This window comes from Podarcis gaigeae, assembly GCF_964106915.1.
Source record: "Podarcis gaigeae genome assembly, chromosome: 10".
Lineage (NCBI taxonomy): Eukaryota > Metazoa > Chordata > Lepidosauria > Squamata > Lacertidae > Podarcis > Podarcis gaigeae.
Genome location: NC_139686.1, coordinates 27436440 through 27454263, shown reverse-complemented (window position 1 = coordinate 27454263; position 17824 = coordinate 27436440). Strand labels below are relative to the sequence as shown.

Sequence of the window (17824 nt, the reverse complement as noted above, 5' to 3'; positions counted from 1 at the left end):
ACAAGGAGTCTTTCTGGAGCTCCTAGGGCAGCTGTAGAGGATCCTGGTGTAGAGATGGGATGCTGGTGATAAATGAAGCTCCTTCCCTCTAGCTGAGGTTTCTTCCTTGATTAGCATGATGGATCATTTTATTTGGCCAAAAGGTAACCCATCATGTTTATGGAATATTATAATTTGGCCTATGGCTGATTGAACATCAGGACAAGTTACTGTGTACAATGCTACCTCAGGTAAAGTACTTAATTCATTCCGGAGGTCTGTACTTAACCTGAAACTGTTCTTAACCTGAAGCACCACTTTAGCTAATGGGGCCTCCTGCTTTCGCCATGCTGCCGGAGCCCGATTTCTGTTCTTATCCTGAAGCAAAGTTCTTAACCTGAAACACTATTTCTGGGTTAGCGGAGTCTGTAACCTGAAGCGTATGTAACCTGAGGTATTCTAGTCCAGCAACAGCAAGAATTTCAGGTGAACCTGTCCATGAAATATGCTGGTGCCCAACCTGGATAAAGGTAAAGGTAAAGGTACCCCTGCCCGTACGGGCCAGTCTTGACAGACTCTGGGGTTGTGCGCCCATCTCACTTAAGAGGCCAGGGGCCAGCGCTGTCTGGAGACACTTCCGGGTCACGTGGCTAGCGTGACAAGCTGCATCTGGCGAGCCAGAGCCACACACGGAAACGCCGTTTACCTTCCCGCTGGTAAGCGGTCCCTATTTATCTACTTGCACCCGGAGGTACTTTCGAACTGCTAGGTTGGCAGGCGCTGGGACCGAGCAGCGGGAGCGCACCCCGCCGCAGGGATTCGAACCGCCGACCTTTCGATCGGCAAGTCCTAGGCACTGAGGCTTTAACCCACAGCGCCACCTGCGTCCAACCTGGATAGCACCAAACAATTATGCATTGATTTTCAGTTGTGAATTGACTTGTGAGATTTGATTCCACATTGAATTCGCAAGAGGCTCTCAGTTCCTCACATTCCCAGAGTGTAGCATTCAACAAATTCCCCTGACACCTCAAGAATGTGGAAAGACTGCCTTTGATTAACCCAAGGGACTCTCTGATGCTGTTCAGGTGCAACAGCAACTTTCCAGTGATTGATTGGTAACCCCCCCCCCCCCCGAGTGTGCCTTAGCTTACATAGATTTTGATACTGCCTGTCGTATCAGAGAAGACCTCTTGAAACATGTCAAATGGCTTAGAGGCCATCCCAGGCATGGGACTTCAGATTAACCTCCAGAAAAAGGACACTGAGTTCATACAGCTGAAATATTGCAGCAGAAGGAGGCACTCTTGAGTCTTCATAGCGCTTCTATGAACAAAGAATGTCCTATAGGGCCACCTGGAAGAATACCATGTTGGGGATCGTATGCCAGCAATTCCTATGAAAATGATAGGAAAGAATGCTGCTGTCATTGTGATTTGCTGCCATTGCCAAGGCAACAGCTTAAGACAACCAGCACATAAAGACAGGAAATGGTGATGCCCATCACTATGATGATGGGAATGCTTTCTTGCATGTCTGCAGGATGGAGCTAGGCAAGGGAAGTAAGAGCTTGGAAGCACTAGGTGGCTAGCCACTGAGACTCCCTGGAGGAGCTTTAAAGTTATTGCGTTATTGTTCTGAGTCATCTGGAAGATGACAACGGTGACACAGAAGTAAAATCCCGTTTGTTAAGCAGTTCATGCCGGCTTTTCACTGATGGCTGCCATAATACTAGCTTTTCTATGTAAAATGCATTTTTAAATTTATGGTAAATAAGAGAACTTGGAGCTTTCTGCCAGTACTTACTCCTAATAATTTTAGATGCTTTTCACATAACCCTCAGGCTTATATTTTAGGACTGTGTATCATGGCATGGTAGGGACGCAGGTGGCGCTGTGGGTAAAAGCCTCAGCGCCTAGGGATTGCCGATCGAAAGGTCGGCGGTTCGAATCCCTGCGGCGGGGTGCGCTCCCGTCGTTCGGTCCCAGCGCCTGCCAACCTAGCAGTTCGAAAGCACCCCTGGGTGCAAGTAGATAAATAGGGACCGCTTACTAGCGGGAAGGTAAACGGCGTTTCCGTGTGTGGCTCTGGCTCTGGCTCTGGCCAGAGCAGTGATGTCACGCTGGCCACGTGACCCGGAAGTGTCTCCGGACAGCGCTGGCCCCCGGCCTCTTGAGTGAGATGGGCGCACCAACCCCAGAGTCTGGCAAGACTGGCCCGTACGGGCAGGGGTACCTTTACCTTTACCTTTTATCATGGCATGGAAAAGGGAAAGGGGAATAAAGACTAAATGTGACACATGGCTGTAGGAAAGGGTAAAAATTAAAAAAGAATGGTGAAAGATGGGGGACAGGATTTTAAAAAATGGTGAAGAAAGTGTCAGTGTTGTTGAAAGTAAAGTCACAACACTTGAAATAGACTACCTGAACCAGTGAGGGTTGATAGAAAGGCAGCCTGCTCTCCTTTAAAAAAACCATCTACCCAGCTAAATAGCTACATCATTTAACTCCTTGCTGATTCCTCCTTAACTACCTGTTGATAAATAGATTGTTTACTCAGGCTTCACTTCCTTCCTGCTTCTTCTCCAAGTTTAGTCAGTATGAGATAAAATGTGTTTGTGTTAACTTCCTGGCTCCATGTTAGCTCCATGTAAAACCTATATTAGAATGGTTTGGTTTGCCTTGAATAATAAACCTTGAAAATTTATTAATCCTTTCAACCAGCAGGCTTACCAGATGGTTTATTCCTGCAAAAATGCTGCAGTATCTTTACCAAACTCCAACAAACGTGACATTAAAATACTAACTAAATCATATAGTTTGTAGGTGAGGGACAAAGCACAACTACTTAGTGACTGGTATTATTACTCTAGTGGCAGGAGTGTATTCATAGTCAAGTGAGTAGTAATTAACAGAAAGAATGGTCAAAGTACGGAGAGCTTGTCTAATGCCGATTAATGTGTATATACCCCCTGTCAAAAAAAATCCACGATAAATGTCTTTGGACAGAATTAGAGAGCTATATAGAATTCCTCGAATCCTCTTATCCTGCAGCACTGCTTATCATTGGAGGAGACTTCAACGCATGTATGGGTGTTAACGATGTTAACTTATACACCCGTTATAATCTTTTATTGTCCATTCTGGGTCACCCAACCACTGCCACAGTGTCCTTTCTCTTGGCAGATCAAGATGAGCAGGTGGCAGCACAGGTTGCAAGGTTTTTAGCTGGGGCAATTAGAATAAGATCCACTATTTGACTATTGATTCAAAACCCTAAAATGTATTTTATATAATAGACTTTTTATTTCTATTGTTTGTATATCGTATTGTTGTTTTATTGCTATGGCTGATGGCTAACGCAAATAAAGATTCATTCATTCATTCACTCACTCACTCATTCAAAGAATGGTTGTAGCTTGGAGAAGAACAATTCCTTGATTAAAGGTTCTCTCAGATACAGCCAGTTATTGAAAATAGTGTGTCCACAACCAGTGCATCTTATTGTCACTCTGATTAATGTTGCTGTTGTATATTGGGTGGAGCTGTATCTCCCCATGTTATAACAGACAAATTCTGGGAGTCAGATTGACAAATTGTAATTTGAAAAGGTATGGTTAAAAAACCCCAACAACTACTGTTTTACTGTATAGAAGACCTTTAAACAGTATATCAACTTTTGAAGTCTGTTCTGGAATCTTACTACCATAAGCAAATGTCTGGTTTCCAGTATCGTGGGGATTCTGAGTCTCTTCCATGTATATGATCCAAGAAGCAGAACTGAAGACTTGTAGTTAAAACTGTAGTTTGATGAATAATGTGTGTGAAGAGTGACTCCAAGTAAGAAAGTTGAAAATTATTATAGTTACATGCCAGGTGTTCACTATGATAGCCTAAGAATTATTTAGAAATGTACTGAATAATCTTATGCTAAAATATAACTGTATGTAGTAAATGCTATGTAAGAGAACAATAGGAACTCTTGAGTAGCAGATGAATATAAGAGCTTAAGAATTGTCTGTCTGTCTGAATGAAACCAAAAGTCCATCTGTTCCCAATATTCTGTTTTCAGCTGTTGCCAGACACAGGGGTAGGGAATAGAGATTCTCTTCTCTCATTTCTCTCATCATATGGAAAACAGAGGTCTCATGCCTCTGAACATGGAGGCTCTGTTTTTGTTTTGTTTTTTAGCTTTTTCTAATTAATAGTTTATGTAATGTTTTATTTTGGAATGTTGTATTTGATGTTTCAAAACCACTTTTGAGATTTTTTTCTGAAGAACATAAAGTGGTATAGAAATAATAATAATAATAATAATAATAATAATAATAATAATAATAGGAGGGCCTTCTTGATGGTGGCTTCCTGATTATGAAATTTTCTCACTAGAGAGACTTTCCTAATACCCTACATTGAGAGCAAGGACTTTTCTGTTTTGTTCTAGTCTCCCAGGTCCTTTAATATTATTTTAATATCCTGTTGTTGTTCTTTATTAATCAACCCATAACCTGGCTATCTGGACAATGTACAATGGAAGCTGAAAGCATGATAGCTGTAATTACAATGATAAAAGCTGTAATTACAATGATAAAAGCTGTAATTACAATGATAAAAGGTAACAACGTATGTAATATAAAAAATGCCACAACAGAATCCAACACAGGACACGATTTAAAAATCTAGTAACTTCATTCAAATTCACTTTGTTGTATGCAGAGTTAAAAACTTCTCTTAACATCTAAAAACGTAAGAGCTGAGAGGAACACCACGCAATAAAAACAGAGACATTTTATCTGTATCAGCCTTACATTCTGCAGAATGTCACTTTCCAAGTTGATCCACTTTATACAGAAATATTTTTCATGTCTTTTACGGGTCCGACGTTGACTGGCCTTGAGGTGCATTTAGTCTCGCTTGACTCTTATGTGGATTCATTTCAGTCTTGGCTTTCATTAACAAGGTTTCAAAGCTTTTAACTAATCTCATTGGGAGCTTCTAATATGATAGCAAGTTCTCAGTAGCCACAGGAGAGATCTGATGGGATATAGATAGCCATATGTAATCTATCACTAGGTCTTGTGCAATGTGGGTGGAGTGCAGCAGACCGAGCTATCTTAAATTAGCTCTGTATTAGATGAAAATGTGAATTAAGGTAGTTATGTTTTTTCAGAGCTCCCTGTCTTTCTTTCGCAGCAGGAAGCTTATCAGGAATACCATATATCATACCAGATTTACTTGCTTTTTCAAGTGCAAGTATAGGTTTGGGAAACATACGTGCCCACATTTCCCCCCAAGGTAAATTAATTTTGATCAAAACTTTTATATGCATTGTTGGTCAGGTTTGTATGGCCATTTTATTTATTTTTTAAAAGGCCTCCAGCTGTGTTACCACCAGGGACTCCAGAACTTGGAGCTTTCATTTTTTCAAAAGCAATTTTCTAGCCCTCCTAGAAAGTTATGAAGCAAAATGTGCAGGCACCCTTCAAAGTTAATATCTGGGAAAGGAGCCAGAGCCTCTGCTCCCACCTGTCAGAGTTTTCAGCCACTGAATGAGTCAGAGATGCAGTTGATAAAAGAATTGCTTGGACACCAGGCAATAGGAATCTGTGGGGTCATAAAGAGATGTTGTTTCTCTCGCTTTTCTGCTTTTCTCTTATTTTCTAGTCTTTCAACACACACATTTGCTTCTCTTACTTGTTGTTTTGCTGCCTGCCAGCTACATGGAGCAGTTGTCAGGCAGCAACTTGAGAGGCAGCAACTTGAAGTGAGGGAAGAAGCACAGGAATCACATATCACTTGTTTTGCTGCCTGCTGGCTATTTGGGAAAGTTGACAGGCAGCTGCTTGAGAATTTTTTTGAATTGGGGGAAACGTGGGGATCTTCTTATCACTTCTGTGTTTGTTTTGTTGCCTGTTGACAAGGGCCTCAGTTGAATATTGGTGGGGTTTCTTTTGCATGGGCAGGGGGAAGTTATGGCAATCCTTTTGTTTCTGCTGTATGCCTTACAGCAGGGATTGTTTCAAAGTTGTTTTGGGGGGAACCAAACCAGGCACCATCATTATTAATACAACCTTTCCCCTGATAGTTCTGAAGTTGTTTTGGGGAGGGGCGTTTGAGAGGAACATTGTGTTAACATTGGCCAACAGCAGGAATTGTTTCCAAGGATGCTTGGGGAGGGAAGAGCAACAGCAGAAACCTTACTATCCTGTCCTCAAACTCATCTAATTTAGAGAAGCCTGTAGATTACATTGACCCTCCAACATCACACTAGTCTGGACCAGTATTGTTCAACTATTGCTCTGATAAGTTTTTAATGTATTTTCTGTGTATTTTTCCTTACATTTCTGATCTTTTCCATTCCACAAAGATAGTGAATAAAATAAGATAGAACTACTAACCAGCCAGTCATGTCTTTGCATGGCTGCTGTTGTAATTCAAAATTATCCCTGGGTTTGATTATCTTTTGTTTTCCAGCTGTAATCTATGGCAGCACATCAGCAACAGATAACATAACAACCAATACTTAACAGTGTCCCCCCTCCCCCCAAAAAGAAAAGGATCAACCCCCCCCCCCATATTTTTGAACTGTTTTATGTTCCCATCTCATTCATTTTACTGCCTTTTTGGAGGTAGCAGCCATTTTTTGTTAAATCACATGCATGGCAACAGCCATTTTGTGACTGGCCTCTTTCACACCTCAAAATTCCAGGCATGCTCCCAGATGCCCCAAAATTGGCAAAAGCAGGTTTATAAAAAAAATCAATTATGATTAAAATCAAGGGTAGCTAAAAAATAGGTAAAGCACATAGAACATTCTGGATGTCTTACGAAAGCTTTAGAAAGTCAAATGGAAGGTGTCAGCCTTATGTCAATAGTCAGGGAGTTCCAAATTTAAATTAATGTAATGTACAGTATCTATATCTATCTATGTATCATCTATCTATGTATCATCTATCTATCATCTATGTATCATCTATCTTTAAAAAAACTCCCTTCAGAGAAGTTAAAAGAGGAACATTGACAGTATTTCAAAAATATTTAAATGACTTGGCATTCCTATTTGTGATGGTGGCTGTGAGTTAATAATGACATTTTGCCACTCACAATAAAGTGCAGCATTTTAAACTGTAAAAATGTCTTTTATTTAAACAGGCTTTTGGTCACTAAGATTATTGGTTTTTCTCTGCTGCTCTGGATTTCAGTCTGAACTAAATTATGTTTTAACTGGCTACCACCTTTTCATTTTTTATCTGCCATCAGCTATTTTTCTTTTGGTTTATTTTGAAGGTGCTTATTTATTTTGTATTAGAGTTTATAGTTAGGCACCTTGGTCATTTTTATGGAAAGACAGGATATAAATGTCATGAACAAATAGTTATTTATCTGAATTTATATCCTTTTCCATCCAGGATGACTTCTGCCTGGCTTTTAAATGTCCCCAACCCATAACTTCCAGAGACCAAATGATCTCAATTAGTGTAGCAATTGTGCAACACTGTTTTCTTCCCTACTGTAGTTTCTTCTACTCAAATGAAATCCAGTCTCACCAGCCTACTTCATTCTCTCCGCATAGTCATATTTTCCTTCCATCCTAATATCCTCATTTCATCCAATTTCAAAATATCTAAAACAGCATATTCACAACCATTCTGAGAGGCAGGTTATTGGCTACATTTTTTTAAGATGACAAGCAGGTTGAGAATCACTCATGTAATGGCCCTTGGGACATTGCAATCTATAATAGTATTGCAGAAATACTACCATAAACATTACCTGGAGGAGGAAAAAAAAATGTTCCCTTCTGACTTGTAAACAAAAAGGCCAAGTGTAATAAAGTTAAATTCTCATTGTGGTTTGAAAATGCACTCTTAATAGATGAAAATACAACAGTGGCGTAGCGTGGGGGTGCAGGGGGGGGGCAGCCGCACTGGGCGCAACATCTGGGGGTTAGGATTAGGGGGCGCAAATCCACGGGTTAGGGAGCGCAAATTACTTGCCTTGCCCCGGGTGCTGACAACCCACGCTACGCTACTGAAATACAATTCAAGTCTCCAGTTATATTAAGCAGAGAGTTGTATGTATTCATGACTGATTCACATGAACTTTAAAATGACTAGTACTGTACAAGGTAGTTGGTCATAAACATTTTCCTAGGAAGAGAAACTATATGAAACTTGATTTTCAATAGCTTAATTTGTTTTAAGGCCCTACTTGATTTAAAAGCTAGAGAATTTCTATATTGGAGGATGTATTAAAAACTTTTTGAGTAACCACATTTCTGCGTCTTTTCTGTCTCTGAAGTTTGCTAAAATCTCAAAGTTGTCTTTCTCATTTTTGCAAAGAGGGTACCTTCAGTCTCACTATGAATTGTTAGCAATGGCAAGAATAGAACTTGGGCAGATACTCTCCAGATTTATTTAGTTCTGTCCATGCCACATGCATTGCCTTACAAATTTTGTATGTGGTGCTTATTCTTGTAAATTGCAAATTCTGCTAGGTGATACCTCTTGACCTTTTGTTGTTAACTGAATTGAATCCCCTCTAGTGGAGGAACCTTATGTATGCATGATACACAACAAATTCATAGGTACATAGAAAGCAGCATTATACCAGATCATATTCTTGGTTCATCAAGTTCAGAACTGCCTACACTGGCAGAAGCTCTACAGGGTCTCAGGTAGTGCTTCCAACCCTAGCTGCACATGCCAGGGACTGAACCTGGAACCTGCAAATCAGTTGCTCTACAGCCTTCCACAAGAAAAGTCGGTATGTGCATTGGATTTAAAATAGTTCTATATAAGTTTTATCGAATTCTGAAATTACTTTAAGGCGCTTCATAGAAGCAATTAACAAATGAAATACAGTGGTACTTTGGTTCTCGAATGGCTTAGTTGTTGAACAAATCGGCTTCCGAATGCTGCAACCCTGGAAGCAAGTGTTCCGGCTTGCGAACCTTTTTCAGAAGCCAAACATCCAACGTGGCTTCCGCTTGAGTGCAGGAAGCTCCTGCAGCCAATTGGAAGCCATGCCTTGGTTTTCGAATGGTTTCGGGAGTCAAACAGACTCCCGGAATGGATTAAGTTCGAGAATCAAGGTACCACTGTATATATATTTTTAAGAAAACAAAGAGACTGCCAGTTTCATGTCTCTGGTTCAGATGTTCATATCTAGTATTCTTAATAGTTAGGAAATTTTAGGTAGATATAAATCAGGTTCCTCAGGCTTAACCAGTGCTCCCAGTGTTCATTTATGCTTGTTTTGTCTTCCTACATTGGTCCTTTTACTTGGTTGGAAAACCCTTCATTTACTGCAAGAATCTAAAACATATTGAACTCTCCATATGACTGTACATTTCTAGATACAGAAAGACTCATAGAATTGTAGAGTTGGAAGGGACCCCGACGGTCATCAAATCCAACCCCCTGCAATGCAGGAATCTCAACACACAGTCCCCCATCCAATAGAAAACCATACTGGACCCTGCTTAGCTTTGCAAATGTGCCAGCAGTTTTATTGGTACACCATGAACTGTGCAATTGATTAAGGACACAGTAGTGGCTGAGTTTTCAGTTTTAAAATCTCTTAGTTCCTATCTGGCCTACGTTTTGGGAAGTAAAAAAGAAAGCACCTTGATCCCATGTCTCTTTAACGTTTGGAAAAATGTAGATGCATTCTGTTGTGAATGGACTTCTATTTGCCACATGTCCAGAGCAATATTTGTGGTTGTGACTACTCTTTGCCATGAGAGGGCACTCATTGCACAGGAACTGCACAGGGCCTACTGGAAACAGACTCAGTTCTAAAATAGTCGTCTACAAGGATTCATGAGGGGGGAAACAAGGATTGTGCACAGTGGTAAATACAGTAGTGTTATTTCTGCTCTGCAATAGTATATCTTGGCTATTGGTGGAGGGCAGGAATATGCTAATAACGTAGGGTGGCTGCTTATGTGATACGGTAAAGGTAAAGGTAAAGGTACTCCTGACCATTAGATCCAGTTGTGAATGACTCTGGGGTTGTGGCGCTCATCTCGCTTTATAAGCCGAGGGAGCCGGCGTTTGTCCACAGACAGCTTCCGGGTCATGTGGCCAGCATGACTAAGCCGCTTCTGGCGAACCAGAGCAGCGCACGGAAACGCCATTTACCTTCCCGGTGGAGTGGTACCTATTTATCTACTTGCACTTTGACGTGCTTTTGAACTGCTAGGTGGGCAGGAGCAGGGACCAAGCAATGGGAGCTCACCACATCGCGGGGATTCGAACTGCCGATGTGACTGGCAAGCCCTAGGCTCAGTGGTTTAGACCACAGTGCCACCCGCGTCCCTGTGTGATAGGGTAGCAGCTGAATTTCAGAATGGGCACTAAAATTAGGTAGCCTAATAAATGTGTTTTGAGTTCATACAGAAAGAAAGAGTGGGACCACAAAGAACTCATAACCCACCTGCTCTCAGCAGCCAGAAACATCATAACCAGACACTGGAGAGACCTGTCAGGAGTAAGCATGGACCAATGGTACCAAATAGTATGGGAAACAGCCCTACTAGAAAAATTAACTAATAAACTGAAACTGACACGGGGACAAACAGAAGAAGACGCCTTCACCCCGGTATGGCTCCCCTTTATCACATACACAGCCCAACAGGACAATGACAATAATCCACCAACAGCATACAAATCAATATGGCTAACCTGATCCAAAACACCCACCCACCTCACTCACACACGAAAACAAAGATCACCACAGCCAATCACAAGCAAACAATCACACCCTAAGCCAACCCCAACCTCTCTCACCACCAAAGGAACACAAGTGAACAACACAAGCAACGCTGACACCAAACTCTACATACATTAAACATAATAGAAACACCGCTACCCGACCCCACCCCCACCCATCCTCCCTTTCCCCACCCCCCCTTTCTTTTTTCTTTCTTTTTTCTTCTCCCCCTAATGCCTCAACAAATGAAACGGATTTGTAAAAACGTTACATGGAAGAAGAAGAAGAAGAAGAAGAAGAAAAAATACGAGGCACTACACTTCTGTAAAAGAAGAAAATCCTTAATAAAAAATATTTAAAAAAGAAAAAGAAAGAAAGAGTGGGGGTTTGGTGGAGTATTGAGTAAAATGAGTCTTACCTGTGGGAAATATGAGGGGGAAATGCTTGAATAGTGAAACATTACAAAAAGCTGCTTTCCTAAAATGAGAGGGAAAGGTGCAACAGGCTCTTCTGTGTCTTGTGTAGAGATGATGACTTGGAAACATTATTGTGGATTTATCAGTGCCTAAGTACATATTCATCCTCCCCATTACACCACATAACGGTTCTGGTGACTTATTTTTTTTAAAGTGTTTTTAGGCAGCATCTGAGAAAAGCCAAAACTAGTTTCTATTGCAATAGCTGCATGTATAGTTGCGTTTTCTGTACATTAAGGATGCAAGTATACCCACTTCACTTGGATACTTAGGTGGTGCATGGCCAAAAAAAAGGTTGGGAACCACTGATCTAGAGATATCTCTGTGAATAGAAATGTGTTACTGTTCATGCAAAGTAGCCCTTCCAAATCCAGTTTCCCAGATCTACTTCAGTTCTCCCATGCCTTACCTTATGCCATTCCAGGGGATCCGTCAACCCTCACAGGGTGCATATGGGACTGTAATGCGGGAAGTATTCCTCCCTCTCTTCCCTTGATCCAACCCATAGTGTTGTGCTATTCATATGAACAGTAGGTTGGAGAACATAAATTGTTTTTTAAACAAGTCTTCCGGCAATCTTAAAACAGTTGTTTGAATCTAAATTGCAGCAGTAATACTCTTTGGGACGAGTAAGCCTACAGTCTTCCATTGGAAATGACAAAGTTATATTAATGAAGGAATCTTGTAGCTGACATGTGTTTGTCCAGGTGCCTGGCAGCTGGGAGGACAGAGTGATGTCTTCATGACAGATGTCCTGTAGCCTCCTGTCTTATCTTTGTCTAATATAATATCCAAGGGAAATATCCAGTCCTCTGAATCTTGGCTTTTAAAAATTGTATGTGCTTCATAAGACAGGAGAATATGGTCCAAAGATAGCAATGTTGACAGTAAAATATAAAATGCTTTTGAAATCTAAAGACACAGAAACAGCAAGGAAAATAGAAATAATAATTGTGGTAATGTTCATGTAAATATTTTTTTTTAAAAAATGAATGCAACTCTTTTAACATTCTTTCTCCTTTAGCTTCTGCAGTATGCACAACACACGCACTCCAGACTTGCTCTTTTAAATCAGTTTCATCCATCTCTTTGGAAAAGGTTTTTTTTAATACTCAGCTTTATCACTGGGTTGTTCAGGTCCATAAGGAACAGAACACTATCCTAAGATGACAATGTCGGCTGTCCCTCTAGCTGCAAAGGTAGTTTTGTGCTTAGTTGTCTGGCTTTGGAACTGGGAATCCCCACACTGAATGCCATCTCATTTTATCTAAAATATTCTAGCCAGCCATAGCATCCCAGTTTGGATTTAGCAGCTTTTGCTTGTTGAGCGAACGCAGTTGCAACCAATGGACTTTGTCAGTCTGCTGGATAAGCAAACAGAAGGAATTGGGAAGAAATTCCCTATTACCATCACACACTGCAGAGCATATGGCACTCTAAACATTATAAAGCAAGAACAACAGAAATTTACAACTCCTGTTTGTTTCCCACCCATCATATCTCAGGGGTGCTGGGCAGCTAATGATTTACAAAAAACAACAAAGTTTCCTGTCTTGGAGCCACCTAGTAAGGCCAAGATAGTTGGAATTGGAGAAAGAAAGCAAATTGTAAAGTTCTTTCGCCTCTATTCTGACTGTAATTTCTTAGAAAACTCAGTGACTTAACTTGGCCCTCCTTCACACTTGAGAAGCCAGATCTTTCCCCATAAAAGAGCAATTTATTGTCTCTGCTCTGTCCCCTTTTCACAATTCCTGGATACAGTGGGATTCTCGTGCTTTTCTGTAAGGAGTAGCAGTTCAGCCTTCCTGCTAGCACTAGGATGAATACAGAGGAGGAATGAGACAATAAAAACTCCCCAGATTTTTCCACTATTCTGGCAGCAACCTGTAGAGCAGTAATAATGGTTTGGTAGCTTCTTATTGGAACAGAAGCTGGAATCTTCTTCCATTGCAGATGGCTCAAGTCTGTGTTGAAGACTTGTGTTCATTTAAAGTATCAGCTGTTCCTTTTTAATTGGAATGCATTTTTTGCTCCGCAGATTAAACATCTTGTTAGGGTGATATGGGTGGGTTTATATTCCATAGACTGTGGTCTAAAGCACTAATTTTCTGGCATTGGAAAAGTTCTTCCTTTGTGGCTAATATTAATTGCATGCTGGATTGTGTGCTGCAAAAAAGATGTAATTAGAGGATAACGGCTTTCTTTCTAACCAAGGTCAAAGTCTCTTTCTCCCAAAGCCTTTGGTAAAAGGAACAGAATCATCTGACAGCCTAAATGAAAACCTGAGCAGATGCCATTTTGCTATTTACCAAAGAGGGTCTTGTGACCTGTGCAGTCTTCCACCTTCCCTTTCAGGAACACAGCCAATCATAAACAAGTGACTTTAGTCACTGCCACCACCCACACAGAAGATAGCTTTTTCGTTCTTAACGGTTTTTAACTGTTTGAACTGTATTTGGCCCTTTATGGCGATGAACTGCTTTCTGTTGCCTAAAAAGTCCTAGGTTGCGCTTGCATTACTTTGTAGAGTGGCTTTTTGACAAGTGTGTGTGTGAGGACAGCTGTAAAATTATAACGGGGAAACTAAAATGTAACTGTCAGGTTATATTTCCTAGCCTTTTATCTTTCTTCCCTATTAGCAGCTTAGGAGCTTGCGGCACACGTCTTTACTTCTCTACAAAGCCTTAAAAGGAGCCATTTAACTTCTACATTTAGATAGTGTAGTCTAGACATCTTAAAGCCCCTTTGAGGTTTTTTGCTTGCTAAATGTTCAATTCCTTGCTCATAACGAGTGATATGGATATCTTTCATCAAAGTAGCATTTCTGTTGTGAAAATATCTCGGTTTCTCAACACTTGAAACATCAATGTGTTGTGACTTGGAAAATATAACCCCCTTCCGCAAGTAGTGCTTCTATTTCACTTACGCTGTTGGAATGTGGTTGTGCAAGTGTCATGAGTATCTAGTGGATACCTGTGTTACTTTTAATTAATGCTAGCACAGCTCTTTCCCTATATCTTGCCCTATAAACCTAATTGTTTAGAAGTTGAACAGTTCTCTGTAGTGCTTGACTGTAGTAAATCTTCTCTTCTTTTCTTTTCTTTCTGGTAAACAAAAAATGATACTGCAATCTCATACCAGTTCAATGCCTTTAAAGATTTGTGTTTTTATTCTGTCATTTGAAATTTGTTTTCTTCCTTTCTCAAGAGCAGAATTGCACGTTTCATTGAATAAAAGAATATATTATATTGATTGTAAAAATTCAGACTTCTACCTTCACTGTTCTATGTATTTGATAAATACCTGTTGTGTTTGTTTGAAATTTAACTTTGCAGGCAAATATATTCCTTTCTTTAAAGGGTTTCTCCTCTCCCTTTGGTCTGTGCAAATTCTTCCTCAGGCACCAGTCTTTCTTACTATTATGCCACTCTGTAAAATGCCATTTAAGTTTGAGAAATTTTTTTAATTAAAAAAAATCAAGCAGTATATAAATTTATTTCAAGCAGTTGTGAAATAAATAAATAACATAAATTTGATGTTACTATATAGATGAATTATGCATACTTTAAACCTGTGCAAGTTTGCTAACATAAATAAACTGACACTTTATTTCTACAACACTTCTGTAACCTATTGCGAAGACTAGATAAATGAATTTTGGAACATAATTCTTCCCTCCTTTCACCTCCATGTTCAAGGCTCACAAGGGTCCTTACATAACACTTAATTCTAAGCTATGTGTAGTAAAAAGAATGACAATAACGCAGTCTAATGTAGACTGAACATGTAGAATCTGTTGAAAATGGAACCAGCCAGGAATGGAAAGTTGTTCTCTACTCTTATCATAATGCTAATACAGTGGTACCTCGGGTTACAAACTTAATTCATTCCGGAGGTCTGTTCTTAACCTGAAACTGTTCTTAACCTGAGGTACCACTTTAACTATTGGGGCCTCCCGCTGCTGCTGTGCTGCCGCCACACGATTTCTGATCTCATCCTGGGGCAAAATTCTTAACCCGAGGTATTACTTCCGGGTTAGCGGAGTTTGTAACCCGAAGTGTTTGTAACCTGAGGTGTTTGTAACCCAAGGTACCACTGTATCAGATTTGAGGCAGCACAAGGAGAGGGTTGTGTTTCCTTCTAAATGACAACATGATTGCTAGCAAGGCTGGCCCAAGGTATTTTGGTGCCTGAGGCAGAATAACAAATGACACGGACCTTGAAACCAATGTACACAATATGCACTGCCAGCCAAGCTATTTTGGCATCTGAGGCAGAAAAATATCACAAACACCTGTGCCTGGCAGTGAAAATGTAGTAGCAACAACAACAACAACAGCAACAACAGCAGTAGCTAACTAGCTATTTGCTGCTTTTTCATGACACTCAAAATCTGCTGCCTGAGGTGGCTGCTTCACTCTGCCCAATGGGCAGGGCTATCCCTGATCCTAGTTTATAAAGCATAGTGTCAGTAAACAAAAACAATAGATTTTGTATACCATCAACCAAGATGGTTCAGAAGCTGATTTTTAATTATGCATTAGATTTACATCTTGCTTTTCCTTCAAGCAATGCAGGATGGTGTACATTGTAGCCCCTCCGTCCAGAGTGAAGTAGGTTAAATTCAGGGGTTGTAATGGATGCTGTAGCGTGTTGGAGATCATTTCACAATTGATGCAGTTGTGGAATAAAAGTGGAAACAGGATGAACTTATGACAAATGTTGTGGAAGCAGCATGGTTAGAGGTTTTGTTATATATGGCACTTGGCTTCACTGACTTACTCATTTATCAAGCTGAAATTTGTTACACTTACAATCCAAGCTACTCTGATTGCTAGCAAAATCTAAAATGGATACTTTCTTACATCTCTCCCAACATTTATGAAGTCTGCTTTGGTTTATCAGATTGTCCTCTATAACATGTAACACTATTTATCTGTGTCTTCTAGTGTATTTACCGTTGTATGGCCATATTTTTATCAGTGGGATTAATTTATCTTCCGTGAAAGATTTGCTGGAAACTTCCCTCATAGAAAGACATTAATCTTCAAAGATGAAGGAACCTTTTTAAAAAATAATAATAATCATGCATATATTGTTGCAAATGTAGTTGCTTTGTTTGCTTTTATTTACGTTACAGATGGCGCAGGGCTTTGTCACTTGTTCGGTGCCAGATGTACATTTTTTTTCCACAGAGGCCAAAAGTCTACAATGTTGCCCCCCTCCCCCCAATTGTGAATAAACTTTGATACAAACTAGTTTAAGAGGATAGCTAGATTTAAGCTTTGGGCCCAAGCTCAGAAAAGCACGTGGGGATGTGCGTGTCTTGAAACAAAATTTTAAAATATACAGCTTTGTTACTCATTTCTCTGTTGCTTGCACACATACACCCATTGTGGGGTGGAGGATAGAGAGGCAAGGTGTGAGGAGCAGTGCAACAGTATAATCCTCATACCCTTCATACATAGAGCAAACTCAGTTCTCTTGACTGTAGATCCTTATGTGGCCGAGGCAGCACCATCCGTGTGCAAGAGGAAGCAGATTTGAGGGCACCTCAAGGTCTCTTATGTTCCTCTTATGAAAGACCTTGAGGTTCCCTCAAACCTGCTTCCTCTTGTGTGCGGATGGTGCTGCCAATTGGATGCACATAATTCGGTTGTTGCCAGTATGTTCATACCCTAGTGCAGGTCTAAATTTAGTTAGAATAACAGTACCATTGATTGTATTTTTATAAGTGAATAGGAAGCAGCAGCATACTTCTCTTAATGGTTCATCATCTAGGCAGCGGGATTTAATCGCTGCTCATCTACTGATGAGCAGCAATTATATCCTGCTCAAAACTACTGTTTGAAGCAGCTCACGCCGTTCTCCTGCGGGTGGACAGAAGTGCCTCCCTCTACCCCCTCACAATAGAAGTTCTAGCTGCTTCAAACAGTGCTTTTGAAAAGTGTTTTAAGGCAGTCCCCTTGCAAAGATAGAGTGACCGTTGCACTAGGCTACATTGGACTGCTTGGACTCAGTGTTTGCAAGTGATAGCCATGGGTGGGATTTCTCCACATCACTGCTCTTGCTTCCACCAAGCTGCTGCATTTTGCAAACATTAGCAGCGAAGTGGAGAAGCTCTGTTTGCTGGCCTCACTTGCAAACTCCACCCTTGTTTCTCCCTTCCCCCATCAGTGATGGGAGGGAAGAAATTAGCAGTTTGGCAGCTCAACTTTTCAAAGCGCCATACATTGGGGCACGTCCCCTGTGGCATTGTTCCTGCTACATGTTAAGACCATGTAGTATATATTAAAGGAGGCATTGTGGAAATTCCAGGTCATGTCTGACAAAGGAAGGATGTTTCAGGGTGCTTTAGGCAAATACACACACACACAGCCTTTGTAAGTGAAGGTTTCCCTTTTATGCTCAGTAAGCTGTTAATGAAAATACTCACCATCAATGCTGATCAAAGAGCCTACTAGCAAGAATATCTATGCAATTTAATATGATAGATTTTGGGGGTGGGGTTAACTTATGCCAAATGATGTTTGGGGGAATACTACCTGCTTTCAACCTTAGTCTATGCAGAATAATCTACTAGCAAGAATATCTATGCAATTTAATATGATAGATTTTGGGGGTGGGGTTAACTTATGCCAAATGATGTTTGGG

The 17824-nt window shown here is 40.5% G+C and overlaps 1 protein-coding gene across 18 annotated transcripts in view; it reads left to right on the top strand.

Moving 5' to 3' along the window:
- RBFOX2 (RNA binding fox-1 homolog 2) overlaps positions 1-17824 on the top strand; it is a 174653-nt gene that overhangs the window by 33864 nt on the left and 122965 nt on the right. The gene's annotated exons all lie outside the window — the stretch shown is intronic.